Genomic DNA, 6,017 nt, shown 5'->3' on the forward strand with positions numbered 1-6,017 from the left:
ATTTTGTAACCTGCAATGATCAAATTCTGCTGTTTATTGTCCATCCATCCTTTTCAATCAGTCAATTAAAATATAAGAATTATATGTCAATTATGTTTTTTTTCTTGCTCTTGATAAGATTAAATATCGAAGTTCTAGTTTTATAAAGACAAAATCATGTCTACATTCAGAAGCACAACATAGCAGGAGAAGCTGAAATTATTTTACTACTGTACATGCTTGACAGCAATTTTTCTTCTTCTTACAGAACAGTGCGAAGAAGACAACACAAAAACTTCGAAGTGTTTGTCCATTGGTAGGGAAGTCCTGCTGCTTCACAGCTCTCTTTTATCTTTGGTAAGGCTAAGAGTATCAGCAGGAGGTTCATGAAGCTGTGAATTCACAAATGCCAGGCCTCAATATCTGCCCGCTTTTCTATTTGATTCCTAATAAAACCAGAGTCTGCAGCCTCGCACTTATTATTGGATCTGCTGGCAGCTCTCCTCAGTCTTGATCAGCTGGTCGTACGGCCGTTTCCTGGCATCGCTGCCTGTTGGCGTCTTTGATCTGTGAGAACGTGTGTTTGCTTGCCCATTTGTTTGATATTCAAACCGGACGGCTGCCGGGTCTAAACACGTTGTGTTTTATCAAAAATATTTGCGTGGACGAATGAGGACATGTGGGCAAGCTGAAGTTTTGTCTGGCGACTGTTTTGCCTTTTCATGCTATTGTCTCCGTTCCAAATATATTATTAATGATCTGCAATGCATCAAGCGTAAGCTTGGGATTCGATATGCAAGATGCCTTTAGTAAATGAATCATTGATTGCCCAGAGTACAGAAAGGAGATCCTTATGCAACGCAACCTGAAAGAATTCTGCCTACAGATCAGCAAACAGCGATGCTTCGTCTGCATTCCCCCACAGCGCCTCTGGTTGTATAATGTTCTGCCAAGGAGCAGAAACATCAAGTACAAGCAGCAGTTCTTGCACTCTAGTGAAAAACCTCTTGACATACACATAGGCAATGCTATCTATACACACACTGCTCATGTTAAATAGCATGCCACTCTGGCATTTCAGAGTTGTGTGAAAGATGCCTCTATTTTTCCGAGCACTGCAGACTCTCCACTGCAGGGGGCAAACAGGTTGATGTATTTATGCAAAAAGCGTTACTTATTATCTCGGGAAGACTGGATTGTTTTTCTGTGCGCATCGTCTCACATAGAGCTTTGCAAAGACATTCATATCCAACAAACCTTTTCAGGTTTTCTCACACAACGTGATCCTGATGTGACCATATCCCACTGTGGACATGGTGTCTTCAGGGTGATGAGCAGTGTTAGCATATATGTAGCAGTTCCGGTTGACTGCCATGTGTTTTGTAGGTTTGCAGCTATGTCATACTCATTCTATTTTCAGATGATGGATTGAACGGCGAGTCATGAGATGTTCAAAGCTTGGGATTTTTGTTTTACAACCTAACCGTGCTGTAAAGTTACCCCACAGCTTTATGACACGCCGGCTGTGTTCCTTGATGTTCACCATGCTACTTGTTCACTATTGTTGTGAGAAAAAAAACCCTTCACAGGACAGCTGGATTTATACACATATGGGTTGTATTTACTACTTAGTTGACTTTTGAAGACAGCTGCTTTTACTTGACTTTAGTTAGGGGTGTTGTTAAAGGAGGCTGGAATGAAAATGCACACCACACTTTTCAGATGTTTAGTTGTAAAAAAAAAAAAAAAAGTGTAATCTTTATTTTATTTCATATGTGATCAATGAGTAGACAATTTAATTTATTGGTGGAATTGTGATCTCAGAATTAATCTGGATGTTTCTTCCTGCACCAGGATGTGTTGTTTGTTGAACACCTGCAAAACTGACATGCACAAAATGTCAAAATTCAGAAAGAAATAACATTTGCATGCACTACTTTTTTACTCTCATGTTTGTTTCAGTAAGCTAGTTCACTGGTTTACGCTGCCACTGTCACTAATATTATGCAATGCACATTGCTTCCAGCACTGACCTGGAAACTGCATGTTAGATCAAGATTTTAGTTATTGGGTGCTGTACACTTTGATCCTGAAGCAGCATTAGCTCAGCACTACACTGTAAACACGCTGTAAACATGCTGTAAACATGCTTATCATTAATTCTTATCAATTATGAGAGGGCAGGAGAAAGGCAATTGCCCTTCATTGCTGATTGATTAGGTGTTGACAGAAAGGTGCCGCAAAAAAAAAAAACTCAAATAATCTTGTCAATAAAATGACTAAGATGAATGTCAGGGTTAAAAACGTCCACGTTTGGAGGGGGAAAAAAAAAATTAACTTGCAGAGCTGCAGCAGATCTTACATCTTTGATACGACTTGACAGCAACTTTGCATCAGAGGGTTTTTGAAATCGGGAATAATCAGAGGGGGAGCAGGAGAAGATGACCATCTGCCTTCGCTCTCCTCTCACCATTTGTGAGCAGAGTGTCCTGAGGCCCACAGGCCACTGTGGGTGCATCTCAGCTTGATGTTGTTTACCCCCTTTCTGTTATGTAACTGGGAAAATGTGTTTGTAATTTTACTGGTGTTTTGCACTTACTGTCATAAAAAAATACACTTGGTAATGTACCTCATCAGAGCAAGTTTTTGACATTACTAAAACACCAAAATTTTTTCCATAGTTCATGACAGATTGTCTAAAAGTCAGTATAGAAAAAGTCTTTCAGAAACATGCAGAAAAAAAAAAATCATAATGTATGTTTCATGACTGGTTAGGTTTTTTTTAATGTAGTTTCAGATTCTCTTCTTTTACCTCTCAGATGTTTACAAGCAATTATCATCAGATTAATCTGTACAAAAACTAAACTTTAGTTGCAGTCAATGATGTTTTGGCACAGTCGCAGAGTCTGTAATGTATCCATTGTAATGTAGAACTTTAATGTTTCTTAACTTTTTTTTTTTTTTTTCCAAGCAGCACTTTCTCAAGCTGACTTTTCACCTAATTAAGTATATCTACAGCTCCCTCCTCTGAGATGTGATGTAACCTGTCTGGTCCACTCTTTGCCATAGGATTAGAAGAAAGGAAGAAAGAAAAGAGCAAATTCTTAGGCTATTTTGAAAAGAAACTATGAAATAATCTGGCAGGTACATGGGAGGCGTTGTGGCGTGTGTGTGTGGGAGCGTGTGTGGGTGGACGTGTGTGTGTGGTGTGTGGGTGTGTGTGTTCATTCTGACGCAGTGTGTGTATTTGATGTGACTGGATTTGTACGTGTGGGGTCAGAGATAAAACTGCTAGTGATGTAAGAGGATCAGCGGCCCTGGGACCAGGCGCTGTCTTAACAGGACTAAAGCAGGAAACCTTTTACCGTTCACAGCAACAGTGTTTGGGTCTTCCAGGCAGGCTGAGATAATGGAGCAGCTATCTCCCCTCCTCGCCCTGTCTGCGGATCTGTTGAGTCGACACAAGAGATAATTGACTAATTAGAAGTGAAATAAAAATCGCCACCATCTTTTGCAACTTTGATTCTATTGGCTTTTTGATAGCAACCCTCCGATTCTTCCAAAACGTCTGATGCCACACATGAGTGGAAAACTGCCAGCTGCAATATACTCATAAAGATTGGGAGAAAGAGGCCAAAGTTACAAGTTCTCTGACGTGTTAGCAAAGGCAGGAGGACTGAACCCTGTCTGGAAGCGGCCATAAAAAACCTGAATAATTACTCCTGGAGCAATCTGTGCTCACTTAGCAACGGACATATTGTAATTAATCCCCTGATAAAATAAATTAGATGCTCAATGAGAAACTTTTCATTTAAAACACTTTGTGTTTTATCTGCCATCAGGTAATATCACAGCTGCAGCTCGGTCATAATACTTGGGTTCCATTTAAGATTAAGGACATCTTATGTCATTGTTATCAGCAAGCCGATGTCCAGGCTTTCACAACGCCTGCTTACATCTTCCTCTGTCCAGTTCTGCTCCTGAATCAGATGCTTTCCTGTCCTTTTGTGTGTGTCAGTCACTAATTTGTATTTTGCACATCGCCTCTCTCAATTTTAGTAAATAAAAAGAAGGCGTGATTAAATTTTTGAGAATTATGCCAGTTTCTTCCTCTCAGCCTTTCCTTCACATTAACACATTTCCATTTGCAGGATCGAGCAGCTCGCCTTCTTGCCCAGCTGCTGCCACATCAAGCCTCTTATCGCACTCTGGGTCTTTTGCAGCTGCATGCGAAGGATTGATTGGCCTCTTCGTTTTGAGTGTGTGACACAGCAGCACTCCCGATTAATCTAAGCTGAACCCGAAACCCTCACAGACTGCCCAGCAGGTTGGCATGCTGCCATCTCCAGCTTCCTATCGGCTAAACTCAGGAGAACTCTGCAGGGGGTGGCGCGCTGACGAGGGGCTTCTGCAGATTGTTTTTTTTTTTTGCAGCGGTGTGGGGGGGATTGCCAGCATGAGATCGGTCCTGCCTTGTTGTGGTTGTCAGAAGTTAACGAATACTACTGCAGCTGCTCTTACTGCCCTGCTTTGGCTCCGTCTGTCACTGCAGATCGATGCGGCACTCTGGTTGAGGAAAAAGCACACAGTGTTCGCTCCTATCAGCAGAGCGGCAGCTCTAAATGGGTAGCCTGTCTGGCCGAGCCTGGTTCTGACCACACCAACCTGTCAAGGACAGCTGCCCACCTGCAACAGAGGAAACGCAAAGATCCGCTTTGACTTCACATCTTCATCTGTGGGGGGATATCACAGTTACCGTCTGAATCGTTCAAAGTTTAAAAGTCAACACACATCTGGTGTGATAGTAAACAAAGATGCTCAAGTGGGATTTTCCAGTCACACACACACGCACGCACCCCCACACACAAACAGGCTGTCACCTGGTTCGAGCAAATCAGTGATCATTAACTTGTGCCACTAACACATGATGTGACAGGAAGGTGGAAAAACACCTGCCTCCAGATCTGCTGCACTCCATCCTTCCTCTAACAGAGGACACTGAACCCAGATTTGTTTTGCAATATCATGTGATGTGCAATGTTAGCGCTCTTGGACTCACTGAGGAGTGTGTTCATTGGGTAATCTGGAGAAGTGTCTGTGTTGTTGATGCTCGTATGTGTTTTCTCAGCTGCTGCTCCACAGTGCAGCCGGCCGAGCGTTGTGGGCTGGTGGGCTGGTGCGGGGTTCCTCGTTGGATAGGTCACTGGAGTTCAGCTCATTTTCACTCCTCTGCAACCGCAGAGGAACATGTTGCATAATGGACGAAATGCAAATGAAATGGCATCGAGGTCTGCCTCAGCCTCTTTTTGAGCACTCCTCTGCTCCCCGCACAGCTAATATGAGAATGGATTCGATTGGATGGAGTTAATCTGCAGCACTTGAGGAGTGAATCAGTCTTTAGGTTGGATGTATATCCCACCGTGGCAATTATATAACAGCAGCAGAGAAGGTCCTACAGGCCTGCTGAACCAGTTCTCTGCTCAAATGAACCCCACAGCCTGTTATGTCAGAACGTAGATGCTCAGCTAATGATAGAAAAAAATCAATAGACATGGACTGCTGCAATTATGTGCCGTGTGTGTGTGGGCGTGTGTGTGTGTATGTGTGTGCCTGGACATGCTCTATTTATAGCTGCCAGTGACAGGGTGTCTGCATGCTTTCAGACAAATCAAATGCAAGGCAGCAGGTCAGGATTGAGTGCATGTCCCTCTGGTCCCTCAGCGAGCGACTTCATCAAACTTAGTTTGATCAATTTTCCGCTTCAATTTTATTCTTGCGTCAAGAATTTGTCTTTTGATTTTAAGCCACTATCAGAACGACGATCTAGAAATCTCGATTCAGATTCATCTAGATGGATTTCTAACAATATAGACTCAAAGGCATTGCCATCTCTTAGCTGCCTCTACTAAATGTGCATCCATGTAAATTCCTGTCCTCTGTACCAGTTTGCAGAGGACAAGGTCTCCCAGGCTCCTTCCAGGTCATGCTTTAATTTTGTGCTTAAATATTGTCTATGCTCACCTATTGCCGCAAGGCTG

This window comes from Xiphophorus hellerii, chromosome 4 (assembly GCF_003331165.1).
Source record: "Xiphophorus hellerii strain 12219 chromosome 4, Xiphophorus_hellerii-4.1, whole genome shotgun sequence".
In the NCBI taxonomy this organism is placed as follows: domain Eukaryota; kingdom Metazoa; phylum Chordata; class Actinopteri; order Cyprinodontiformes; family Poeciliidae; genus Xiphophorus; species Xiphophorus hellerii.